Source organism: Zonotrichia leucophrys, chromosome 1 (assembly GCF_028769735.1).
Source record: "Zonotrichia leucophrys gambelii isolate GWCS_2022_RI chromosome 1, RI_Zleu_2.0, whole genome shotgun sequence".
NCBI lineage: Eukaryota > Metazoa > Chordata > Aves > Passeriformes > Passerellidae > Zonotrichia > Zonotrichia leucophrys.
In genome coordinates, this window is record NC_088169.1 from 111,494,238 (window position 1) to 111,508,961 (window position 14,724).

At 50.7% G+C, this 14,724-nt stretch overlaps 1 protein-coding gene across 2 annotated transcripts in view; it reads right to left on the reverse strand.

Annotated features, from left to right (window-relative positions):
* Nucleotides 1–14,724, reverse strand: part of LOC135454817 (uncharacterized) — an 81,401-nt gene that overhangs the window by 35,600 nt on the left and 31,077 nt on the right. Inside the window, exon 1 of one of the 2 annotated variants that reach the window (XM_064727356.1) lies at nt 10,083–10,219. The exons of the other annotated variant lie outside the window; for it this stretch is intronic. The gene's annotated coding sequence lies outside the window, so the exon portion shown is untranslated. Of the gene's footprint in view, nt 1–10,082; nt 10,220–14,724 lie in introns of those variants that run through there. 2 annotated transcript variants of the gene reach the window in all.

Genomic DNA, 14,724 nt, shown 5'->3' on the forward strand with positions numbered 1-14,724 from the left:
CTGAGGTTTAGAAACAAGATGCATTTATTTGTTATTATTTTCAGTTATCTGAGTGCAGTAAAGGTCAGAACACTTATCTTCTGGGGTTGGTTCCTGCTCCCACTCATGTGGTTCAAAACCAATTGAATGATTTTCTGCATACTTCTCAGGCAGAAAAAAAAAATCCAGGGGGAATGAAACCTGATACAGGGCATTTTCTAAAGAGGATCTGTGGGAAACAAGGATCCACCGCAATGGGAGGAAGGGCTTGTGGGCATTCCTGGGTACCTCCTCCCCAGTCTCTGTTACACACAATGAAACATGAATAAAGATGACTGAGGAGGCCACAGCTTTTTACCTACATTTTAGCCTCAGCTGATATCAAGGACTGGAGTGCACAGTATCACCTACGTGATACTCCCAGAGCTGCACTTTGGGTGACAAGATTCAAGGACATAGCTGAATATCCTGTGCCCTGTGCTCCATAATCTCCAAGATTAATTTATGCAAAACATGGGAAGATGTGCTTTTTCCTTTTGCAGTGAATGACTTCATTAACCTTTCAGGAGCTTGCCAATAGTGAAGTAGAAGCAATGGGAAAATCACACTTCTGGGAAAAGGGGACTTCTTCTGTGTGGCTAAGAGCACATACCTGGGAGAGGCCAGAGACCAGCAAATGATGGAGCTTGATTTAGCAATCTGCCTTCCTGCTCTGCTCTTCCTCACAGCCTCCTGTCTGTGCCCTGCTCTTGCAATGATCCTCCTCCCCTGGCTTCTGACAGCTCAGGGCATGACCAGGGAGACAAGGAAGCCAGATGGAAAGGCAAATGAGGCAGAGGGTTTTAGACAGAGTCTGGAGAGAGACCTAGCCCAGAGGCAGAGCAGGAGGGAGAAAGCAGGTAAAACAGGTGAAGCAGGTATGGAGAGGGAGAAAAACTGCTGTGGGAAAAACGGGAAAAGGTGCACAGCACCTCACATGCAGCACAAGGGAGATCATCCAGCATGCTAAGGAAGGGTTGAGTGTTGCAGAGACAGAAGGGAGAAATCAGGAACTGTCTGGCCAGGGGAACTGAGGCTCATGACATTATTCAGTCTGGGACTGAGTGACACCTGGCAGGGGGAATGTGCTACCCAGGAGTAGAGCTAAACTCCACTGGAGCCCAAAAGTCACCATGCCCTGTTCTGTAGGACACTGGATGAAGTTCAGCACGTGGCCATCTCCTTGACCTCTCTGTGCCTTGCTGTCAGGAGCACCTCATGAGCCCTGATTTGGCTTTCTCTCCCATCAGCCTAGATGCAGCCACCTCTCCCTGCCCTGAGAAAGGGACTTCTCCTTGTCATATGTTCCCTATGTGTGAAGAAAACAGTGTCCATGAAGGGACATAAAGAACCCACCATGCTGGCACTGGGCTTGATCCTTGCAGCCAAAATCCTGTTCCTGAAGAGAGGTGGCTAAATACACCACAACCACCCTGGCTGACTTGGAGGAAACTCTATCCCACAGGAGATAGTGGGATAGCCTCCTGCTGGGATCAGGTGGCTCTCTCAGGCAGATGGGAGAGGGGTTCTCCCAAAGGCAGTGACCCTGTGGTTCCTGTCCTGTCACAACAGCAGGACACTAAGCACAGGTCTCCCAGGAAAACAGCACAGTTGTCTTGACCTGCTGGGCACTGGCCTGTGGGCTCAGTGCAACTCTCCATCAGGATGCACAGGGCTTCCCAGACCTCTGGTGCTCAGCCTCTCCCTCCTCCATCATGGCTTTCCCTGGCAGAGCTTAGGGTCCTGAATTCAGCTGCAAGTGACACATGGGACAGTCATCCTCTCAACAACCAGAGCTGTCAACAGGCAGCCAGGCACAACACAACCCATGTGTTCAGAACAGAGTGTCTGGAGTCAGGGGGACATAAGGGGAATGGGAATAGGACAATGGGACCAGAGAAAGTCACAAGGTCACGTCCAAGGAGGTAAGGTGACATCAGGAGACAACAGACCTCATCAAGCTTCCAGGCAGAAACAAAGTGCTCAGACATTAAAGTGACATCCGTGCTGCAGCTCAGAACAGGACTCAAGGCAGCTCCATCCAGAGCCAGCAGCACACACAAGGAGGGAGCCCCACCTTGCTCCTCAGAGGGCAACCCCCACCCCACAGGGGCTGTCCAGCTGATCCCACACCCTGCCCTTCTCCCTCAGGCCTGGCCAGCAGCTCCCAGGGACACACAGCCAGCAGCAACAAAAAGGGGTCTGTGGTGGAGACACACATAAGGGAGGAATTTGGAGGATAAACCAGAGGGAAGCGATAGGAGCGCGCAGCGCATGAATAGTGGGGGAGGGTAGGAGATACAGGGTGAGAGAAGAAAATGACATGAACAGAAGGAAGAGAGCTGCAAATAGAAGAGGATATGGAAACAGCAGAGAGAGACAGATTGCAAGAGCGGTGGAAGTAGAGGAGACCTAAAGGGACAGAATATAATAATAACAACTCTTAAAATGAAAGGAAAAGGGGAGAGAGGAGAGGAGAGAGGAAAAAAGGTAGAGAGGAGAAGGGAGAGGGGTGAGGGGAGAGGGGAGGGATTTATGATTTCCTGGAGAGGGAAGACAAATGCCCTGCATGTTTTTCTCCTTAGTTTTCAAAGGTTTTGTGGAAGCAGAGAGAAGACTTGTCATTCCCATTTGAAGAAGGGAGGAACTACAGCACAGAGACAGAGAGGCAGTGAATGAGTGAGGTGGTGGAAAGAAGCTTGGCTCCCTACTTTGAGTCTTCCATCAAAGACACAGGTGAAGAACAGGCTAGACTTTCTTCTCCTGAGCATACCACAGAGAATCCACTACTCAAAGATGGCAGAAAGAGAGCCTGATAGAAAAGCAAGAGATAACCCAAAGTAATGAGAGAAAAAGAGGGGTACCTGCTTTTTTTTTGGCCAGCACCACCAAGGTCTCTGAAGACCTCTCTGTGTTTAGATGCATTCAGGATAAATTAACCTAGAACACACCAAAATGAGCATTGTCTGAGTGCTTACGTGGGGTGCTGCCCACAGGGAGATGTTGCAGTGTGGGTTCAGGTGCTTGCCAACCCTCCCAGGCCACAGCCAGCTGCAAGGAAAATGGAAGGAGGGTGCACGGGAGGCTGCATGACAAAGGCTCTGCTCCTGCAATGCTGACTGATGACTTTTGTTTGCAGCTTTTTTTTTTAGATGTCTAAAATTTATCCAGTTTAATTTATACCACCTTTGTGTTTCAGGTGCCACTATGGAAAACAGGCTTTTTGTGCCTACAAACAAACACCAAGCCCCCAAGCACACGTACACCCGAGCCAAACATAGTTTGTAAGAGCCTTGAATAAACCAAATACCTGGTGCCTGCTTGAACTCCCACATGCACTTGGGCAAACAGAGCTTTCCAGTTACTCCCTGCACACAGGAACCCAAAGGATCCAGCATTTTCCTAATCTCAGACAACACTATTTTTTATGGCTTGCTAGCAGAAGAATTATCTAGGATTCCCTCATCAATGAGTGACGAAGGTCTCTCTGCTATAAATTGATGTTAATGGCAGGTTGTGTACCTTGTTTGTTTATTGCCAAGGAGGAATGTTTGCCGTGGCTGTCAAGTTTATAAAAATATTTCCATGGCTTCAGACAGCTTGGCATTTTTACATGCAGCTGAGAGAGTGGGTGAATGTACAGATGAAAAATTGAAGAAACATTATTGAGGTTGGAAAAATAATATCTCCTAGCACCACCAAGGTGGCTTAGAAAGGCCAGGGAGGTCAGCGATATTTCTGAATAAAATGCATTTTTTTCCCACCAGGGGTTTCTGAAGAGCTGGCAATAATTAAGCATTACAACACCTTTCTGAAGTAGATAACCCAGTGGAGGCCATTTGAGGTTAAAGGACTTGCCCATGATCACACAAAGCAAATCAGCGGCAGAGAAGAGAATTAAACCCAACAGGCTTAGCTTCCATGACCCAAGTCCTGCACACCTGGCTGAAGTCCAGATGGAAGGACAGGAGCTGCACCAGCTGTGGACACGACTGTCAAGCACAGGCCTTCCCAGGCAGTCTAGCAATTGGGCAAGGAGCTGAGCGACAGGCACCCACCCCAACTTCAGACAGTAATTGTGAAAACAAGTGACAGAAGGCTGGGAAGCAGTGCCTAGTTACCAACCACGGTGCCAAGTGGATTAAATATACATCGATAGATTCAATTACAAAGAGCAGCATGCAAAATGGAAGTGATTGCAGTCAAGGACCCAGGACGGCAAGAAATAACCTCAAAGTAAAATCACGGGTTGCAGTAAGGAGCAATCCATGCCTCCAGAACTCGTGGAGAAAGCTCAGCTGTCAGTCCCCAGGGGTACTGTCCCAGGCCACCCCAGGCTGGGAGGCCACAGTGACACCCAAGCCCTGAGGGCTAGTGAGAAGCCTGCAGGACTCGAGTTTAGTGGGCTGAGACAGATCCATATCACCTAATGCAGAGCAGCCCTTTGTTATCACTGTCACCAGAGAAGCTGGAGAATGAAGTGCAGAGAAAGTGAGCTGTTCTCCTGTGTCTCCCTGGGGCAGGGCTGAGGCACATCACTGAGTGAGGAGGAGGAGATCTGCTTCACACTCTGGGAGTCCTGGACTGGAATAGCCAAGGACACCCTTCCCAGCATGGATATTTAGCCTTGCATCCATCTGTGCCCTACTGCACATTCTGTTTTGGGGGGCCCTGAAAGTACTGGATTTGGCAGAAGGTAAGGTCAGATCCTGACAGCACGGACAAAAACATCATTTCAGTACTCCTCATCTGCAGGGGGAACAGGAGCTCACTCTGCTCTTCTTCACCCATGCATTTCCCCAGGATTTCAAAGCATTATGGAATTTTCATTGCAACCCCCCAGCCACCTCCATCCTGGACTTATCACGACACGTGCACTGCCATCATCACTAGTAAAAGATTTAATTTCCTTCTTCTTGGAGCAAAAATAGAAAGGATCATCATTCAGCACTCCATACACACAGCTGTCACCTGAAAAATGCAGGTGAACACAGTTAAATGCAAAGGCAAGTACAATCTCCAAGCCCATTTTTTGGTACCTGGAGAACTAGACCAGTAGTATTTTGCATGCAAGATTACAGGTCTGTGTGCAGTTGCATTTTCACATTCCATTACTGCAATTGCACACAGCCAGTTACGTGCCCTAGCAGCAGCTTACAAAAGCAATTGCTGCTAAACATACAAAAATCCTGCCCCCAGATGCACACGCGCAGGACTAAAAAACTGGTCCTTATTTTTCTGCCACAGAAAAGATGTGTATGTGCTGGCTGTGCCTGTTCCCTGTGCAAACAGCACACCAGCATATTTCCCTGCATTTGTATGTTGAGCCACATATTCATTCAAGCTTTGCAATAACCTAAAATGCATACAGCATTTTGCAATTAGAAGCATCCCAAAAATGCAAAAAAGGCACCAGTTTTTGCATAAAAAATTCTTCTCCCAGCAAGCAACTGTAACCACCTCTCCAGCCAGAATGTACTGTCTGTTTAAGGCTCCAGAGAACACAGTGCTTACCCTTTAAGACAGTAAGAGATGAATACTTTTTTTCATTTAAACTATAGGGAGTTTTACCTAGATAGACTGCAATTTCCTGAGCTCGAATCTGGCAAAGTGCCCAGGGCTAAGACCACTCCCCCTTCTTCTTTTGGCAAAAATTACCATGGCGTCTTTAATGGTCAGAAGTAGTTTTTAGGGTTTTGTTTTCACAAAAGATGCTGAGAAAAACCCAGTTGCAAGCAAGCAAGCAAGCCCGGGTACTGCAGAACTTCTAAGAACGAGACTGATGTTCAACATCTGAAGAGTACTATCCCCAAATACTCCACCGAGGGATGGTTCAGCTCTGAGTCACAGGGAAGTGGACTGAATCACAAATAGCCATTCCTGCTAACTGCTCCCACCCCCTCCCAGCCAGCCCAAGTTTACAATCCAAGCAGTGACCAGGTTGAGGTTAGCTTGGGAAAGCTGATGAGATCACAGTCTGGGGAGATACAGCCTCAGACAGCCTCAAGATTCTGTTAAGCGGCTCCTTGTTTCGGGAGGAGACACGGACAGCAGTTGTTCCACCAGGTTCACCATATGTTTATAATATTGTTGTTATGGGAATACATGTCCAGTCCATGTCACTGGCAAGTTGTGCTGCTTTCTGCTGGGAGGACAAAGCAGAATTCACTGTCCAACAGAGCGCAGAGAGCGCGCATACCTCGAGCAGAAGCTGCCGTCGCGTGAGTCACGCTCGGTGCAAAACCACACGCTTTGTCCATGGGCTGGTGTGCCAGCCCTGCACATACACACACACACACACACACAGCCCTTTGGGGTGCTGGGCAAGCACCACCCCATCTCACAGACTGCAGCAGGAAGCTCCACGCCACCTTTAAGGCAATTTGCCTAAGGCTGCCCATCAGATCAGCGCCAGGACCTCAAGTTCTGTGAGACCTCCATGTGCTATGGACATTTCTCACACGGGACAAATGAAGGATAAAGCAAGGACTCAGTTAGGGTCACAACTCTGCATCACACAGAAAAAATATTTGCTTCCTCATGTGTCCCAAGATGATGTTTAAAGCAGGGAGTTGGCTTATGGGACACAGGAGTTACACGTTTGTGTGTGAGACACTGTTGTCAAAACTACGGTGCTTGGGCTGCCTGCAGCCTTGGGCACCAGTGGTGCTCCCATCTCCAGAGGCTCAAGTGGCTCTGCCATGCAGAAGCAGCGCTGAATAACTAACTGCTGAGGAAAAATCCCTCACCTGACAGCCCCCAACAAAATCCAGGCTGAAGGAGTGAAATACATTTTGTTTACCGCCAGCCCCACCAACTCCTGAGCTGCCACTGAACACCTCTGAAGCAAGAGCAGCTGACTGGAACAGCACACCAGCAGTTCAAAGGAAAACCGATTTACCCATTTAGTCTCCTTCCAGACATCAGCAAACAGCACAAGAAATGGCCAACTCCCCTCCCCGCCTCCACCCCCCCCAGCCCTGACACGTTGCCATTTTCTGTCCCCGTCTCCATGCAGCTCGTCACATCCCATGCCGCAGTTGAGGAACGCCGTGCGGGGTTTAATTGTGCGCACGTTCTCCGGGGAAGGGCGGCATGGGATGTCCACAAAGGAGCCGAGGCAGGAGGCCAAGGCTGGTTATTGGCCTCGAGTCATACTTGCTGATTGGCGCGTCAAGGATTTTAAAGTGCATAGCTGATCAGATCAGCAGCTTGTCCTAGAAGGAGAAAAGTGACATAAAATATGCACAAGCCTTCCTTCTGTCCTGACAGCAGGTTGAGTTTTCAGATGATGTGGAAACAGCAGCCTGCTCTCCTCCCCCCAACATGGTCTCCTCTCCTGCCTTTGCTGCAGCGCTGCCGTCTTGTTCCCGGCTCCAGAGCCTCTGCTCCCTCCCCAGCCTTCGTGCCGAGGCTCAGACTCTGGCCAAGGGGCTCCATGCCACTGTTTTTGTGCCCACTCAGCCCTCGGCCTTTCTTCTCAGCATGCCAAGCAGGGGCTCATTAGTGTTCCCTGTTGTTAAGCTTTTGTGGCTCAAGCCCGTCCAGCGCCAAGCTGGAACAGAAAGGCCATCAAATCCCCATCCAGGAGGGTGCAAAACTGCCCTGTGCTGCCAGCCCAGCTGGAACTCAAACAGGTGATGCTGGAGAGGAAAGGTGCAGCGTGCACGCGTGCGACCTGCGTGTGTGGGAGCAGCGTGTGAGCTCTGCCTGCAACGAGCTGGGGCTGCTTCAGCTTCCTCTCAAAGAGAGTGACCTGGGGTAAATCTGACCTGAGATCTGTCCTTTGCATGTCTGTAACATTTTATCTGTGCATGCCAGACACCTGTGGTATGTCCCTGCCCCATCATGGGAATGCTGCCACGAATGGAAAAGCTCAACATGTCACATACTGGTTTTAAGTCTCAGCCACCTCACGTGCAGTTGGTGCTATCACAAAGTTGGCTGCCATGTACTGCTGCTACCAGGCTGAGGGAACAACTATCCTGTAAACTGAGGAAAACATGAGAGCTGGGCCATGTCTGTGCAGGAGCCACGCTCACAACACACTGCCCCTCAAGAAGAAGGATGTGCGACTCAAGCAGGTGTGTTTGCACAAACTTGCTGTTTCCATGTGTGTGGAGGTGCTGGCTGCGTGGAAACATCAATAAAGCAATAAAGGTCTATTTCATCGCTTCACAAGGGACAGGTGACTTTCTCCTTGCCACTGTCAGTTTCCAGCAAAATAAACAGAAATTTACAAAGATATTTTAACAGAAAGTCCCTCTACCAGAGAAGCTACCTATGGAAAAGGCAGCAAGCCACATGCTCTCTCCTCATTCATCCAAATGCAATTCTTGCCCAAGTCACAATCACTCCAGCTACAAAAATCTCTTCCCCTCACCAAATGCCCCAAACTCCACCAAGTTAGACAACTCAACCTCTGTGTTCTTCCATACTGGAAAGTCCTGCTACATCACACTTAGCTTAGCCACGCTTTAGCCTTGCCCATGCCTGATTCAGTTCAAAATTTCCCCTCTTTTTAAAGCCCTCCAAGGAGACAGCCCAAGGTCTTCCTTAGACACCCTTCCTCCCCACTCCCCCATCTGTCTACATGCCCTCTCCACAGATTTTCCACCCAGCTTTAGAACCATACACGCTGGAGCCACCTCCTTCTTCTGCCCAGGTCCAGCTGCCTGGAGCAGGCATTTTTCCTCCCTACCTCATTGCCTGACAAGTCTCCTTTCAAACATGATCTGATACTTCTCCCCCTCCTGTGAGGATAAGCCTCAGAGTCTCTCTCCCTGCTTCTCACATACCTCCATCACTGGACTGACTGTAAGGCATGTGGGATAAAGGTATCATGGAAAACGTTACAGCAAATCACAGGGTTTTGCTTTGATTCTTTTCCTGCTTATTTATTTATTTTCTGAAGGGAGGTAACAAGTCAGAGAGAAGCTGGCTGAGATTTCTGCCGTACATTTTTTTTGCAGCAGCAAGATCCTCCATCTTCCTTGCTGGATTGAATAGGGTCTCAGGACAATTTAGACTCCCTCCCCCATCTCCCATTCCTGCTCATATTCTTCAACACATGATGCTCTCCTCCCAGCGATGACTGGGAAAGCACATATCCTCACTCTCTCCCCCTCTCCCAGCTCCTGCCTCGCATAGGTTGTGCCAGGACATTAGGATGATGAACATTTGTGCAGCTCAGAATCTTGGAGGTTATTTTTTACCAAAACAACTAGAATCAATGAAACCTGAACGATGGCACACGACAAACTTAAAAGACCAAGTGAGGATGCACCTAGCATTTCAGGAGGCTTTCTGTGTCTCATGCCACAAGGAAAAAAAATATCCCTCAAAATTTAACCAAAGCCAGTACCGATACTGTGATAAGCCCGGGTGTGAGGAGCAAGAATTGTGAGGAGCAGGAATTGTAAGGAGCAGGAATTCTCTCCCCTTTGCCTTTTTTTTTTTTTTTGGCTCTTGCACATTATCACCTCACCAACAGTAGGATAACAGCTACAAAACCTCCGGCAAGAGAGCAAGCAAGCAGGCTTCACGTCGCTGCTCTCACGCCGAGCTCGATATTTACTCGCTGATAAACGGCAACTGTAAATACATCTCATCTAATCTCCCGACATCCAGGAGGGGAAAAAACATCTCCCATCCCCGCGGCGCCCTGCCTGGCTCCGGAGGCAGCGGGATGGAGGGCTGACAAAAGACCCCGGCTTTCCACCCTCCCCCGCGGGGCTTCTCCGGGCCGCCCCGGGCTCTCCCCCCGGCCCTTCCTCGCCTCGAAAGCCGCCGGGACGGAAGCCAACAGGTGGAAGGCGCTTTTTGTCCCGGGATCCCCCCGGCCGGCGCGGTGCCTCCCCGGGGGGGAAACTGAGGCACGGCGCCGCAGCCGCCGCAAAACTTTCCAGCGCCGAGCCGGGGCCGCCGGAGCTGCCCGGGGCTGACTGCGGCACACGCGGCCCCGCCGGGGGAGCGGCGGCGGCGGGCGGGGAGCGGCCCCGGGGGCGGCGGCGCCGGCTCGGAACCCCCGCCCGTCCGCCCTCCCGCCCGCGGCCGGCGCTTACCTGTCTCAGGCGGCCAGGGCGCGGGGCGGCATGGCGGGGGCGGCGGGGAGCGGGGCCGGGCGGGCGCTACGGCAGCACCGGGGCAACTCACGGGGAAGCCGTGCCGGGCCTTTTGTCTGCGCGGGGCGGCGGGGCGGCGGGGCCGCCTCCCCCCGCGGGCGCCGCGGCGCTTGGTACGGCCCAGGCATTCATGCCAAGCGGCTTTCACACATGGAGGCTTGTCTCCAGCGGCTGCTGACAAGCCACAAACAAGGCGGCCCCCTCCCTCCTCCTCCTCCTCCTCCCGCCTCCCTCCTCCTCCTCCGCCGGCCTCCTCCATGCGAACTCCAACTCCGGTGACAGCGCGGGGCAGGGAGAAGGGCGCCCGCCGCCTCCCCGCGAACATGGCAGGGGCTTTTCCCCTGGCCCTGAGGGATCGGGGCATTCCCGGCTCCCTCCGGCACCAAAGCCGCCGAGTAAAGAGCGCGGGTCCGCCGCGTTCCGCCCTCGGCACGAACCATGGCTCTGGAGCTCCGGCTCCTCCAGGATCGGCCCAGGAGCCGGCCGGGAATTCGCCCCGCTTCCCCCTTCCCAAGGTCGTGCAAATAACCGGGCACGGAAACCCAGCGCCGAGCGCCTCGGGGTCAGTTTCATCCCGCAGCAGTGTGGGAGGCAAGGGGAAAAGAAGAGGGAGAAATCACAAAAAACAAGACCTCGTGGACTCCCAAAAATTTTTACAGGCGCCCATTACTGTAAACAGAGGGATAGCCCAGTTGTTCAGGGAGAAAGTCTAGGTATCACAAGGCATGGCCAGCACTTAGAACTCAATACACCCAAAATAGGCCGGGCCCAACAGCGAGGCCACATTGAGTCCAGGCTTGCAGGGATTTGAGCTGAGTTTTTTCAGCCACTTCACCAAGAGGGTTCCCTGGCCATGCAGGTTTGCACGGCCTCCATCCAGCAGAAGCCAACCCAAAACATAGCCCCTGTGAATCATTAAACTCTGCTGCCTTGCGTACGGGTTCAGCAGGGTTCAGTCAGCCCAGAAAGCAAACCACATGACCGACTGTCATAAGTTTCGTAACAAAACCACAAAACTCAATCTCAAAAAACACATCCCTGTCCAGGGATAACAAAAGATTTTTTTTTTTCCTCTCCGAGTCTCACCAGTAAAGGTCTGGTGGAGCCCAGAAGAGTGTTGCACAAGAATCAGCTGGTTTCATTTAATAAAAGTAATTATAATAATCATAATAATCACCAGTTGGATAGTTTTTGTTGTCCAATGATCTCAAAGACATTTTACTAACCCAGACAAGTATTTTTATCTAAATTTAACAAGTGGTAAAACATTTGGGCAGATGAAGTGACCTGCTCAAGGTCATCTGAACCTGTAACAGAAGGGAAAATGCACATTTTTGAACTCAAGTGCTCAACAGAAAAGCCACTTCCCAAAGAGAGAGCTCCTACAATTCCCCCAAAACTTAGAAAAGTTTTGTTCAAGTCTCAGTTTTGCTGAAAGAAATTTTAACCAGGTCTAATTTGTAGCTTGGACAGGGCAGATGCTGTAGCTAGGGCAGATGCAGATGAGGTTCTTCCCAGGAAAGAGAAATAGAGGTCAAGAGGTGAAGGAAGACTAAAGCCAAGGTTGGCTGAGGAGAAAGGAGAAGGGGATGAGCAACACCAGAAAAGAAGGCACAGAGCAGTCATCATGTCCAGCTTCACCTCCCAGTCTCCACAGCAGGACACAGGGCAGCAGCTGTGCCTGCTGGTGCACAGGGTCCTGCAGAGCCTGACATTCATCTCCAGGTTTTGGAGTCCTTAAAGGGAAAAAAGCCTCCCTGTATTGTCACAGATTGAAGCCTGTTGGTTTCAAGTGTCCACATTCTGCTAATGGGGTGAAACAAGTTAAGTTTACCTTCTCTGGGAATGTTTTCACCCAGTGGATAGCCCTTCTCCACTGCTCCAAATCTCACTCTTTAGAGTCGCTTTTCAACCTTGATGAAGATGACTTGGTCTTCCTTTCCAGTCCCTGGACTTCCTAATGCCTAATCAGCTCTGGGTGAGGCCGCATCTTCTAGCAACTGCTGAGAGCTGCTGCTCTTGGCAGGGTGGATTTTCCCTCTTCCTTCATTTCCATAACGTTTCCCTTATGTTTACTTTCCCACTGCTCCCCTCATGGCCACAGTTCAGGACAGCATGTAAGCACATGTTTAATCTCATTGATCTTGTGGCACTCCATGTATGAAGGAAAACGTGGGTCCCTTTGCCCAGCTCCTGCTTATGAACTTTTTGTTAGAGACATGAGGTAGAAAGTTAGAAGTGGTGGACTGGAGCATGGAGTTCCCCTTGCTCTCTGCCAAAAGCTCAAACAGCCAGGCTGCTGATTCCTGTGGGTGCCTCCTCTCCCAGGTGTGTGTGTGTGCCCAGGGAAGCCACAGTGCTCTCAGGAAAATCATAATGCCTGTGGCAGAAGAGGTGAGCATGCCCTCTCCAGAACAGCCAGCACCTTGGGAGCTGGAGCACAGCCATGGGACATGCAGACAGGAAAGCCCTGCAGGACAGAAGGAAGAGTGGGCTGGGAATTCCAGATATCCTCTGTGGGGGCTTCAACACCTTAAAAAGAAGGGTCAGCTTCTCTGGGGGCTCACAGAGAGCCCATCCTGGAGTTGTGGTCCCCTAGGTAAGGAGGAATTTAATGTCTGGCCTTTTCCTACTGCTGCTGTTGTGCTTATCCTTGTCAGGTGGGAGCCTTTCCCAGGTAGGTGCCATGAGGCCTCACAGTCAAATCTGGTGAGTGTGATGGGACTGGGCATCCCCAGCACATGGCATGAGCTAAACAAGGATTTACAGGATCACATTTTGTACTGAGCTGTCTAAACCCCACCTGGGTCCTGCTTTAGGAGACTAGGAGCTTCCCTTTATTTGGCTCATCTCTCAAGTAAGAATTGTGATGTCCCTTTCTTGCACATCTGTAGGTTTAGATCTTGGTGGAAGAAATGGGGAAAAAAATAACCCCTTTTCACTATGTGCATGTGCAATGTCTTAAATAACAGGACCCAGTCCCAGCTGCTGTAAAACAAGCAGCATGGCATAGGAGACTCTGACCCCCATACACAGAGAATATACTGAAGTTTCCTTGCCTGCTACACTGAAGCTGTTCCCTCCCCTACAAATACATCAAGGATGAGTAAAAACCCCTCTGTTTGTCCTGTTTTCCAAGCAGGAATACATACACCTGCACTGTATAGATGTTCTGTGAGTACAGGGTAGAGCAGAGACCTTCAGAGCATGCTGGGCAAATTGTACATATGCAGATCATCTGCACAGCAGGTCTGACAATTTTTGGATTCATTAGACATAGTGTGTGAATGCTATACACTTCACCTCCCCAGTGTGCAGTCAACCTATCCTGAATTTCTGGATGTTCAGCAGCCCAACTATCTGAAAGGCCTGATGGGCATGTGGAAATTCTGGATGAGCATATGCAGTATTTCATCCCAAGCAAATTCCCAGGTGGAGAAAGATGAGATGTCCCAGGAAATAGGCACATGTGCAAGCTCACAATGCTGAAAAAGAAGGGCTGGTTCACCTGTACCTGTGCAGCAGCCATCCGTGTCTCTTCTGATCTGTGCTGCTCTGCCTTGCCCAGAACTTTTCTTCTCACTGAGTTCCCAAAGGTGCAATTTTGTGTCTGCTCTGCTGCCCTGAACTTGCACAGCTTTCTGTGGTTCCCCGTGCACGCACATCCTGTCTGATAATGTGTGGACTGCTCATATTTGCTGCCTGTCCCTCTGTCCCTTGGAGTAAATGTCCTGAAGTGACATTTTGCAGTGCTCAGGGAGTGTTTTGCTGAACCCCATCAGTATGTCCCCTTGTTATTAGACCATCTAATATCACTGCTAGAGATGCTTCATTCCTGGTTGCACCTCAGACAAAACATCCTCAAGAAAATCTCAGGAATCCCATTATTGCCAATTTTCAAGCCATCTGTTACTTTGCTTGAAGTCCCTGGTCTTCAATTCATGGGCTTATGCAAGATCAGCTTCACTAAAAAAAAAAAAAGGAAAAGTAACTTTTGCATCTCGTGAAAAGCTCTGATGGTGGAATAGCAGAAAAGGACCTCGAAGTGATGGTGTGTGTGTGTGATTTCTGAGATTTCTCAGATTTCTGAGCCGATGCTCTGATTTTCAGGTCCTGCTCTCCGAAGGGGTGACAATGCACGGGTTTATCCCGTTCTGCTGGAGGCAGAGAATGCTCCGAGGAGGAGAGGGCGGCTGTCCCGGAGGGATCCCGAGGCGTCCCGGGCCGGAGGGGCCGTTCCCTGGCCGTGCATTGTTTCCCGGTGCTGTCATGCCGTGAGCTGGTGCCGGCTGTGGTTGTAACCAGCAGGCGGAGCTGGGCTGGATAAACAAGCCGGAGCTATTCATAGCCATGAGGAGGGCAGAGCGCTCCTCTCCTAGCAACACAGCCAGGAGAAGAGCAGGAGAGCTCTGCCCAGCTGGTGGAGAAATGTGTGTGCGAAACGTTGGTGCTCTTCCCTTCCTTCCATCGCTATGAGCCCTCTCACCTGCTGCTCTCCCTCGCTCCAAAAATCTGAGTTTGGTCTCCTGCAGGTGATGGCCAGCTCTGTTCCCTGGGTTTTCATCAGTGAAAATGTCTTTGC